The 12,616-nt window shown below is 43.8% G+C and overlaps 1 long non-coding RNA gene across 1 annotated transcript; it reads right to left on the reverse strand.

Moving 5' to 3' along the window:
• Positions 1–9,886: 9,886 nt before the first annotated feature.
• LOC147198566 (uncharacterized) lies at positions 9,887–10,772 on the reverse strand. The gene is made up of 3 exons (XR_015102357.1): positions 10,695–10,772; positions 10,506–10,594; positions 9,887–10,284 (listed from the first exon to the last, which is right to left on the reverse strand). It is a non-coding gene; the product is annotated as an uncharacterized LOC147198566 (long non-coding RNA).
• Between the last annotated feature and the right edge of the window lie 1,844 nt (positions 10,773–12,616).

A 12,616-nucleotide genomic window follows, 5' to 3' on the forward strand; every position in this document is an offset into this window, starting at 1 on the left:
GTGGCTTTCTGGAAACTAAAAGGGAACTTTACCCGCAGCAGAGGGCAGTACAGTATCCCCAAATGTCTGCCTCGGTGCCCCCTCCCACCTCTCTGTGTTTCAAGCTGGAAGACATGACAGCGAGCCCTGCACGCTCCCATGTGCCCCAGCGGAGTGCTCACCCAGGGGCCGCAGGAGTCAGCCAAGGAAAACAAATCAAAGCAACCAAAAGGCTCTATTACTGGAATGCGGCTTTGCTACGCCCACACTGGGCTCCCGTCGCTTCAACAGGTGCGGAGAAGATGTGCTGGACACTTTTCATTAGGGAGATTAAGCACTTGCCCAAATAGTTATTTCAGAAGTCCCGGCGCGAATCGAAACCCGGCAGGGCGAAGGCGAACGCAGCTCCACACGCCGCTACTGTTTGGTTGCGGCGTTGAAAGGAAAGCCAAATCCACATTTTGAATGAAAAATTCAAATGCGCGGCAGAACATCTTTGACGTGTGTATTCATGATCAATACTTAACTGCCGCTATGATCAGTTATTGCAAATACATTAAAATGTATCACACAAGACATTGGAATCTGCCTCATAGTGACTATTAGTTAAAAAAAATTCAATTAGTTATCGATTACTGTATTAACTAAAAAAATGATCATACAAATTCTGTCACATCTGCTCCTACACGATGAGCTTTACCCAGTGATTTTGTTGTCAAAAATCTATTGAAAATATAAACAAACAAACAAAAAAAGAACACAACAAATTTAAAACTAAAAGAAAAAAAATTCTGACTTCAAAATGTAAAAAGAATAAGACAACACAGTCAACTTTAAAATCAAAATTAAAATGTAAAAATCCAGAATTGCATTAAAAGAAAAAAACTGTATAAAACTGCACTCGGTACCTCATACTGGTCAAGGCAACAAAAAAAAAAGTCAATTAAAATTAAAATAAATACTGAATAAGTACAATGTTTAAAAAATACAAAAATATATATAAAAATAAATAAATATATATATATAAAAAAGAGACGAGCAGAGCGCTGACCTCAACCCCATGGGAAAAAAAAACAATTTAAAATTGAAACCCCCCCCCCCCCCCAAGTCATCACATTCAATAAACAATAAAAACACATTCAATACAAATGTTTCACATTTGTATTCAGTGTCTCATAATATTCACTCCTACTACGACTATTGTAATCATAATAGAAACACTTAATGACCTTCAATCAACTCAAAATAAATTTAGAAGCTCTCACATCTGCACTCGGTCCCTTGTAGTGCACAACTACCATGTCATGAAAAGAAAAGCCAAAATGTGTGAAAGGCAGCTAAGTTGACCACTACATCGCCATTGAACACATCCCATTTCCATTCCTTCATTTTGCACAGTTTTCCACAGCAAGCAACACAACAGCCACGCCAGTCCCCCCCGAGTTCGATCACGACCCCGCGGCAACGGCCCGCTATCGTTCCCCTTCGAGACCCCCCCCCCCCGCACTTGATGTGGTTCGAGGGGACATGACGGGTCCCCGGTGGGGCCCCCGAGTGATCAGTGGCGGTCGAACATCTGAAAACCATTCGGCCACAATTAAAGAGCGAGAGAAACGAACGCGAGCAAACATGGGCCGTTTCCAGGGTATCAAGTCAAACATTTGCATGCGTGTCATGTGTGTGCGTCTCGGTGGCAAGTGTCTGACTTGCGGTTGGGCGCCGCAATCGCTCGCAGTCGCCGTTGCGCCACTTTTCCCAGTGACCGAGCACTTCCACATGTTTTCTTGCCACCTAAATAAGACCTATCGAAATATACACAAAAAAAAAAAAAACGGAACTGGGGAGGTGCGCAGTACCTTGGAAAGAAAAAAAACCAATAAAAAAAAAACGACAACCAGTTTTTTAAAGTATGGTTAAAAAAACAGCAGTCAGTGTAATGTAGCTTCTCAAAACATAACGTAATAACAAATACAATTTCACTCAAACCACAGTTTGTGCATCACGGTAATTCAATGGCCATTGTGCCGTTCCCTCTGGTGTACAATCCTTGGCCACTAGGAGACAATATAAGAAATAAAGCAATATGAAACATTGAATGACGAAAGCAGCATATTAGACTGTTGCTTTTGTTTTTGCAGAGGATAAAGAATACATCCCTGCTAGTATTCTATATGCGGTCTCCATATGTTGCTACTCTTTGTGTTCAAGTGTATATATTCTTTTGTAATCGGTTTATGAGCAATGTACACTGACACAAATTCATATCAAAAGACACGAAGAGGTACTTGCGTCAGATTGAGCAGAAAGCTAATGTATCCGTTTTGTTAGCCCTTGTGCCATTTTACATTGTGTGTTGGTATTAAGCCTGCACGGACACTGAAACAAGTTGACGTTAACCGAGGCTGCTACATTGATAGCATACCTTATTTGTAATAGCGGTGTTATAACACTAAATATCAGCATTTCAAGTTCAAAAAATCAAATCAAATCAAAGAGAAGTGATAAACATACCTGCCGAGCGTAAGTCTTCCTAATTTTACATCATAATCGTGTTGATAATTTTTTTCCATAACCGCCCACCTTTATGTCATACGAGCCACAGATAAAGCACACAATGCAGCGCGGCCATCTTCAAATGTCATCAGACCAAATCAAGCCACCAAACATACGGGCGCATATTCTTTTGCCTCATAAATGCACGCACATGCACACAGACCGGTCCCGATGCGCTTGCCATGGGACGCACGGCGCGGTGACTGAGTGGCGCTCTTTGCTGTGGTCTCGGCGGTAGAGGCCATTTGACAAACATCCTCCTCTCAGGACCCGTTCGCAGCGTTTCTATTCGGTCAAGCCAAGAGCTGCAACTTCCCATGACCCGCAGCTTTCATGGGTCACATTTGTCCTGCACAGCGAAACCAAACATTACCTTTTGGTGCAGGTTTTTTTTTTTCTGAATGAATGAATGAATGAATGGATGAGGCACCAATATGATAATATCAGGCCACGTCAAGGCTAATTATCATGCTCGCCGTGGTTTTGGGGTTTAGTTGCGCCGTGTTAAGTCGTCATCGGTTCAGCGGCTCAATCGTGACCCTTCGTCATGTATGTGGAAGGGGGCGTGGCCAAGACAACGCGCATGACAAAGCACGTCTGCGGAGCTCAATCAATTTGGCTTCAGAAAACAGTATTCCCACCAAGGCTGGACGATCCTTCACATGTTCATCTGCTGTGAGAAATCGCTCTGCGAAATAAGAATCGAATAAGAATAATTATTGTGACGAGTCTTTGTCCAGCGTTTCCCCTTGTGCAGTTTGTGGCCCAAATCAAAGAAACTTGAAAACATGCACGCCGATTATGCGCCACCACTGAAATCTCCAATCTCGACTCAGTTTTGTTTTGCTCATGGAAGCAGACGGTCGCTTCCCCAGTGTTCGGGCTCCACTGACAAAAACAACATAAACCGCATGGCCGGGCAGAGCGAGGCTTGGCTCCTAACGCACTGGACTTACAGTAACAACATCATCATCATCATCATCATCGTCAGCTGCTAAAAAGCTGTCCGATGTGTGGGCCTGCAGTCGACTGGCCCCTTAACTTCGCGACACAATGCTGAAACGATAACGACAAAATGATTGTGTATACAGTAACCCTATTGAAAGTAATCGAATTGTCATTCACCTCTTCATTATTTCTAATAATGAAAATAGCACTCTATACGATATATATATATATATATATATATATATATATTTTACAAAGACAAAGGTTTCAGTTCATAGAGTGCCAGGAATTAAACAGTTTTCGCCTCATGATTATATGTTCTAACAAACCGCTAGAGAGATGCTACGTGTTAGCCTGTCTATGGGATTTCCCATTGTGTGTTAGCATTAAGCTAGCAGACTGTTCACGCCATGTTTAAGACTGTTTGATTGCGAACTTGAATTTCATGATGCTGAGAAGTGCGCAGTATTTTGGCTTCCTTTGACGTGCTTCCCTTCTGAAATATTTGTCGGGTCATTCAGCTACTCGTGCTGGTCCAGTTGCTTCTAGACAATAACATGCTTGTTCAACTACATACGCAGTATGTTTGATTTTTGAGACGAGTCTAGTTTTAGATATTTCAAGATGTGATAGCAACTAATGTTGTGAGTGACTGCTTGACTTTACTTTCTTAAGTCTTCGACCTTGAAAAGGTTGCACGGGGCCTTGTTTGAAGTCATGTGAAAGAGCTTTACCTGGAGAGAGCAGAACAGTGTGCGAGAACATGAACAAGACGGAAAGGAAACTGAAGGAGACGGCGCTCGGTTGAGCGGGAGTGCACACTCCATTCCGGTTCCAGCCAACCACAGATGCGCCAAACTGCTCAGTTCTTATTAGGGCAAGCTTACTGTCCACCATTTTCTGTCGCGAGTCATGCACGAAGAAACGCGAGCGTTCATCTGGGCCCCTGGTATCAAATTAGCTCTAGAAACATTTGATTTGAGTGCAAAGGCAGATAGTAGATTTGAGTAATTGGCGCTAAAATGACACCGGTTGAGGATAATCCCTGTGATGCGTAATGAAAACGGTAAGACTTCGGGCCTTTTTAGGACATCAAATAGCGGCCATGGAAACATACGCGCTCATCCGCTAGTGGTGAGGTCTTGCGTTGAGAACGCAGGTTAACATGCTGTTGTGCATTCATGCTTTCTCTTTTCATCTGAGTGGTTCGACTTGCTTTCCCAATGGATCATCCAAAAGTGCCGGGAAAAGGGTTGCAAGAGTGAATCGTAACTCATGGCAGCATTTTAAATCATTGAAAAACATTTTCCACCATGAACGTCACCGGCACCCTAAAACCTTCAACTAAACAGCAAGATCATGTCAGGAAAAGCTTACTAGAACATCTGAACTTTATTGGGTTATTTGAAGCACTTTAAATGGCAGCAGGTGAGTGACTGCCATTTAACAGGAGTTTGAATGTGATTGACAGTTTTGAACAGAGGGTGTGCACACTTTCGCAACCAAATCATTTCTTTTTTTTTTTTACTCACACTCCCCCATTTTTTTCCAATTTAGTTACATAGTTACACAAGTTCATAAGACGCATCAATGTTTTTTTTTCAAATCACAAAAATGTGGCATTGAAACAGGGTGTGTCGACTTTTTCTGTCTTCTAAAATAAATATTTAAAGCGGATTGTGTATATTTGTTTTGTTTCTTAAGAAACTAGACAAAGCTGCCATCCTGCCCCCCACCAACCCCCACAAGATTGAGGCGCACTACTTCACTCAGACCTAAGGAGGGCGCAATTCCCCATGTCCATTTTTTTTTTTACTGGCTTCAACACCTGCTCTCCAGATGTGTTCTCCCACAAGAAGAGAACATGAGCTCAATTTTCAAACTTTGTGGTGTCCTTTCCAGTCTCATTCACTCTTTCTCTCGCCGCTTCTCTTCCTTAGCCCATTTCTAGTAAAAGTAAATAATACGGGATCTGTTTTTACAGTGCCGCAGCCTATAGTGTGTTTTAGCAGCTAACCGTAGTTAACTGTAAAAAACGGACGATGCGTTTAAACCCTGTGGCAGCAACCCAAATGGTCGGTTGCATATTATACCAGGGAGCTATTTTATACATATATATATATATATATATATATATATATATATATATATATATATATTTGGTGGCACGGTGGTCGACTGGTTAGCACGTGGGCCCCACAGTGCAGAGGTGCAGGGTTCGATTCCGGCTCCGGCCTCCCTGTGTGGAGTTTGCATGTTCTCCTCGGGCCTGCGTGGGTTTTCCCCGGGTACTACGGTTTCCTCCCACATTCCAAAAACATGCATGGCAGGTTAATGGAACATTCCAAATTGTCCTCTGGTGTGTATGGGAGTGCGGATGGTGTTCATCTCTGTGTGCCATGCGATTGGCTGTCAACTGGTTCAGGGTGTACACCGCCTGCTGCCACCCATTGCTCTCTGTAGGCATAAAATGCAGGATGGGAGAGAATTGAGACACTCGGTAATCTTTTTCATCTCTTTACAAAAACGAGATTGAGCTTTCTTCTTCTTTCAAATTTACAGTGTTAAACACAATAGCTGTGATGCCATCTAGTGGTTGAAAGTTGAAAAACAAATATGCGAAAGAGCAGGACTCTGAACCAGGAACCACGCTTGAGAGGGGTGGGGGGCTATTGTCATTGTAATTTGAGAAAGTGTTAAACGGAGCATTATCAGCTCTTCTAACTTGACCTCCTTAATGATTTAGCTTCATTATCTGCTCAATAAATCATACTTGAGTTCAATGACGTTCACTGGACATAATGCAGAAAACATGAAGGAACCTCCTTGCATCACCCTTCGCCTCTCCTTCCCGTTCATTATAGACAATTGACCAAAAACCACATTTTTTTCCCCCCTCAAATGTGTTTATACACTTCTTCACCAAAGTGCTCCATAACTGAAATATGTAATTTGTATGTTTTTGCTGCAGAGAGAAGAAAAGGTGGGAGTGCCTACACGCAAGTGTTTTATGGGCCGTGTAATGGCTCAGACAAAACTAAAGGCTTCGGCCGAAGGTAACAAAGAAGTGATCCGTCCGCCGGCGAAGTGTCCTGTGATTTTAGGTACTTAGGTTTTAGTCCTTTGCCCTCGGTGCAATTATCCTCGTGTTTGTAATAAGCATGTGGCCTTGCCTTTGAAGACACGTCCACTAATCCTGTAAGCCTGCCAGGGTCGATGGAGGAAAGGCGGATGGGGAGGCAAAAGACAAGTAGACAGGAGACAACAATGTGTTGGAAGCTACTTTTTCCTAGTTTCCTTTTCATCAACATCAGGACAAAGTAGCATGCAAACAGTGAGGAGAAACAGCTCAAGGGGAAAAGCCAGGTCTTTAATATTTGTGAGGAGAGGAAAGCCACAGAGAGGGTGTTTCCTCTGGCCCCGGGGCCAGAGCTGCGGTGTCCGCTGCCTGCCTGCTTGCTTGCCTGACGGCCGGCCGGCCTGCCTACGAGTGAGGATGTTTGATCCCGGGAGCCTGGGATCCCTTGAAAAGCTGCACACTCGTTGCTGAGAGTGGTTGAGTTTTTGGAAGCTGAACAATCGAGTGGCCAGAAGTTTGGCGGCCACTGCGCGCAGCTGCTCCGGAGCGAACCGCCACGAGACCCGCTTAAGAGATCGCTGGGGGAACGGCCACGGAACTGCGTGGAGAACCGCGACATGTGCTTTGGCCACAATTTACAGAGCTGCGTATTGTGAAATAGATATCAGATAGTAAGTTATTTTGGAAACAGTACATGTAGGGTGTGAACTCTACCAGAGCCGGGACCAGTTAAGTCATGAACTGTTTCACATGCGTTTGTGTATCCTCTCGTAAAACATTTCACTTACGTTCGGAGAGAAAGTTATCGAGCTCCAACGCAAAAGCCAATCACATTTTTAAAAACAAATTTAGTAAACTATGCTATATTTCAGGGGCCCGGGTTAAAAACGAATAAATCCTATAGATATGCAAGTGAGAGGCTAATTTGGACAACTCGTAAAACCAGACAACTCCAAGATAAGAAAATTCGTCATGAAACCCTCATATTACATTTGTAAACACTAACATACTGTATATATTAAAAAAACAAACAAACAAACATGTAGTTCTGTCTGACAAAAGTCCATTAGCATATTGCTAACAGCGCAAACATCTGTCGGTCCAAGGGTGACCAGACATCGCTTTCCCCCCCAGACATGTCCACTGTTTGTGACATTAAAAACAAATCTGGCCAGGTTTTTATGATTGTACGGGAACACATGACCTCAGTTGGCATGTATCCTTCCGTTTTGCTGTGACTCACATTTCTCACGTTGGTCGTAAGCCATCTTGTAAAAAGTAGAAACACTCCAGTCGTTGTAGAGCTTTTCAAGCAATCATGGCTGACTATTTTTCACGTTTATTTTTATGTACTCTTTTATGGTAAGATTTCAAACATCGGAACATTGGCATTCCAGACGCTGGACGACCAATTGTTCATCATGTCACGTTACACGGGTTAGGTCGAGTCAAGACCGACTCAAATTTGGCGACGAGGCACTACCTTTGTCTGTCACATGTCTGGCGTCGGCAGAAAGTGAAAATAAATGTCTTCTAAATTTGACACACCACAGAGCAGTATTGTTTTCAACCGTGTAAGGTGGACTTGATCACGCAAGCATTAAATGCGCAAGCTGTGTCAATCTTAGGTTAGCTTAGCAATGAACATGGCTTTTCTGTGTTTCTCTGTAACCTCTTCATGAGAGCAATATTTCACAAAAATGTACCGTATACCCCGCCACATACGCGATGATTACTTATAAGCAGCTCTGCATTGTGTTTAGCCTCAGCAGGAGCCAGCTATAGCTCATTGCTAGCTAACTGGTGCGGCCTAAGTAGCCCTGAGCTATTCGAGCCTTTCCCTCCGACTGCTGCTTTCCTCCACCTTAACGTGCATGTGCAGACCAGGGAGCGTCTCTACGGTAGATTCTCAGTTTACTGTTCAATGTGTTTTGATGAGGCGCAAAAAAAAAATGCTAATTCTGCTTTGCAAACTGCCTAGCGAAACCGCTTATTTCGATCCTCGGACTTGTGGCTTTTATTTGTGCTAGGACAACTGAAATGGTGCAAAACAGTGAAACGCGACATCTCGAGTGTCAGTCTCTTCACATTTTCGGCCATTTTAAACTGTGAATTGACTTCACCGGAGAGTCCCACCAAAACATCGGAGAATCCCACTAAATGTGACATACACGTATACACAGTGAAACAAATAGTCAACATTCCCAGAGGCATTGCTCATGATAGCGGTGTACCATATTGGGTGAAGCCAGCAGCTGTTTCTCGTATCTGAAGCAAAATGTTCCCAGGCTATGACCATGACACCCAAATCCATAATGATCGGTATGGCCGCTCAGACCCACATCGCATCCGCCACGTGCACTCGCGTGCACGCGCGCTGAGGATTCCCAGACATTGTTGGCGATGCACCGAGCCCGGTGCTTCCGTCACCGTGTGTTGAAGTAGCGCACAGGCGACCACATCAGGGTCTCTCGCCCCACCCTGCTCACCCCGCAGCAGTCGACGGACAAGGTCGCCTGCCTCGCTGCGTTACTCACAAATGCGGGATGAACCCAGTCAAATATGCTTGGCTCTATATGCAAATACGCTCAGCAACCACATACATGCACACACACGCACACACGGAGCAAACACACACACACACACACACAGTGTCATACTTAGGCTGACCATAAGCATATGGAATCAAACCAGTAATGCCTTTTTAAATATGAGATTTTGTTGGTTGATCCTGGTTGATGTTCTTGTGGTTGTGGTTCATCTTCAAAATACATGAAATGTTAAACAATAAAATAAAATGTGCAGAAAGAATGCCGCTTGCATTTCAACCCAAATTCCTTATGGGAGCCGTACGAACTTTGCCGAGAGCTCAGTTGGCTTGTTTTTTGGTGTTCATCTAGCTCAGGGGTAGGGAACTCCAGTTTCTCGAGAGCCATATCCTGCCTGTTTTCGGTCTTTCCCTACTCCGACACACCTGATTCGATTGTTCAGGCACACCTGCTTTGTGGAATCTTGCTGTCAAAACAAAAAGGAAAATGTCAAGTATTGTACACTGAACACTTCACAACTCGCATTCTAATATTCCTTTCCCTGTGGTCCATTTCTGACATGCGTGAGAGCGAGTTTTGCATCCAACTGGTGTTCCAGCCACTTTAGAATCCCCTAACCCTGAAGTCATTTTTCGAAAGAGCGATGATGACACTGTTTGACCCCACCCCGGGGTCAAACCTATTTGAGAGGTTATAAATCCAGAAGTGGTATTCTTCTCCCTCTGTAATTTCAGCAATAAATGACCTGATGACTGTGACGGGGGTGTTAATTGGGGCTTTAATGTGGCCAATAACATCCAGCTGAGTAACCACCCAATGAGGAACACGACAACGAGCAATTGAAGCTCAACAAACACACCATAAAACAAATTACTTGAATAATAAGACACCATTTTTTCATGGGGTGAAATGGGACTTTAAAAAATGTAATTCCATGTTATTCATGAGCTACTTTGTTGTTGTTGTTGTTTTTTTTGAGCTGTTTGCCTTACAAAAAAATCCTCATATTTTGTACCCTTTAAATAATTTTTTTTTGCGATTTTACAACCCCAATTTCTTAAAAACGACGGTGTGGAACGTTCAAAACGCAGCCCGTCCTCTCCTCTCCTCCTCACGGTTGGCAATAGATCCAAGTCCCAAAGAAACAGAGGCCGCATTAGTCCTTGCGCTGAGAACCTGTCGGACACCCAGATAAAGTTGCAGCGATTTGTTACGTTAACAAAAAAGGGCAATATTGAGTCAAGATCTCAAACAACATCTTTAGGCCAATTTGTCAGTCCCGCGACCGAGCGTGTAAACTTTCCTGTGAGAAATGATCCGCCCTCGCCTGGGCGTCATCTGGATACAATTGTGTCATTATGTCCGCGTCGCGCCTGTTTAACGAGTCCGAAACGAACCGATATTTTCTCCATCTCCGACGCCGCGATGGCCGCCTTCCCCTTCGCGCCACACATGACGCTCCCAACTGCAGGAAGTCAGGTCACTCCTGTCAAGGCAAGTGGGACCCCATTTGACCTCTGACCTCACTTTATGCCTACTATATCCCAACAACGGTGACGCAACACAAACACCCGACGGACCCTTACCGTAAGTCGCGGCTCTTGTTCCGGGAACATTTAATATCAACTGAAAGGGTTTGCGAATGTCAACAGCTGCAGGGGTGGTTTTGCAAGAAAGAGAGAAAGAAAGAAAAAAAAAAAGGGTTGGCCTGAGCAAAACAATCCGGGGTGGATTATAAATAACTTGTTATGATAACGCATTGTGATACCGAATACCTTGAACGCACTGGTTTACAGCCAGGTCCTTGAATTTGATTTCAGACTACTTTTTTTTTTCGATATCCGAGCAGATATGCTGAGACGATCGGCTTGGCCATTGAACTAATACTTTCATCGGAGTCCTCAAAGGCGACAACTATCCATTCATTTGATGCAAGTAGGCCTCACCCTATCATTTTGCGTCAGCCCTCATCACAGGTTACTTAATCTGCCCCTCAATCAAAGTTGATGCGCGGAGAGCGCATCGTGACCATCTTGGACAGCCAGAAATCAGCGTGCTGGCACAGTTTGAATACAGGACGGTTACAGTAATTTTCCCCCGAGAAATGACGGAAGCATCTCGTCAAGCATGTTCACTCGAGGGCCGCTACGCAGCAATACGGAGTACCGGCATTCCTCAATTTTAGCCTCGAATGTAGCGGGACATTTTACGGTATATTGGGACTTCACATGAGCAGGATGGTGAAGCGGTATCGGGGGGTGTAGTATCGGTGCATTTTATCATCACAACCGCTGTACAGACATATGGAATCAGCACAGAGTATTGTTTTTTTTTTTTTTTTTGTGGCACAGTATTTCAAGAACATGAGAATTGTAATCGGCGATGAATGAATGAGTCTTTTTAATCTAAAAACAAAACAAAACACATCAGTTTCATCAAGCACTTAATTTGAATTTGTTATTTCATGTGTTCCTTTTCCACTTTTGGTTCTCTTCCTTCACACGCGATATTAATTGAAGCAGTTTGCTTCAATTTTTGCACCGTGAGTCACTACCAATTCCCGGCAATTGCAAATATTGCTTTGCATCTGACCTGGCCCTGCCAAAGCGAGCAAAGGAGACATCAGAGAGAGATGGACTTTAAGCTCTGGAGGCTGACGCCACAGAAAAAAAAAGAAAAAAAACCCTCTGTGGGTGCCGCATCCATCATCGTCACGGTACCGCGATGGGAAGAGATTTCTGACCTCGTCGGCAGATGTGCCCGCTGGCCTGGCGTCGCCAGACATTTGCAATCCTGACTTCACTTTCTGGTTCCTCCATCCGTCCACCCGCCCCTCCCCAGCGTAGTTGACAAGTGCTTTATAAACATTTACTTTGCTCGCCATTTCTGAGTACGTAACGTCCCGATAGCCAACATTGACATCATTATCAAACAAATCTTTCCCAGAGGTGGGTAGAGTAGCCTAAAGTTACTTGAGAATTGTATGACTCAAGTATCAATAAAAAGTACTCCTCCAAATAAATAAGTCCCGAAAAATCGACTCAAGTAACTCGTGAAACAGCAAAATAAGCCCTCGAAAACCGCAATGTGTTTTCTCAAGGTCAAATGAGTTCTTGTAGGCTGAAATTTGGACATTTTGAGGCAGGCACGCATGAGAGTTCTTCATAATCTGTAAATTAAACATAAATTGAAAGTGAGACTCGTGGTATTGTGGCTCTCGGAACTACAAGTCGCCTCTCGCGTGTTGTTGTTTCTGTCGGGTTTCGTGTCAATTTGTCACGTTCGGTTGAATCCAGAAAGTTGCTCAAGTAAATGGAATGGAGTAAATGTATCATGTTGCTTCCTCCCCCGATCTGCCATTTTCTGTCGAATAATATTTATGGGCGGTCGGATTTCATGTTCTGCGGCTTAAGTTACTAAATAGAGATATTGCACCGTGGGTTAAGCTAACCTATTTTAACCCTTTCAGGGATAGCGGTTACTACAGTGGACTATTTGTCATGTTATC

Source organism: Hippocampus guttulatus, chromosome 11, assembly GCF_054856545.1.
Source record: "Hippocampus guttulatus isolate MCC_2025c chromosome 11, RoL_Hgut_1.0, whole genome shotgun sequence".
Classification (NCBI taxonomy): Eukaryota; Metazoa; Chordata; class Actinopteri; order Syngnathiformes; family Syngnathidae; genus Hippocampus; species Hippocampus guttulatus.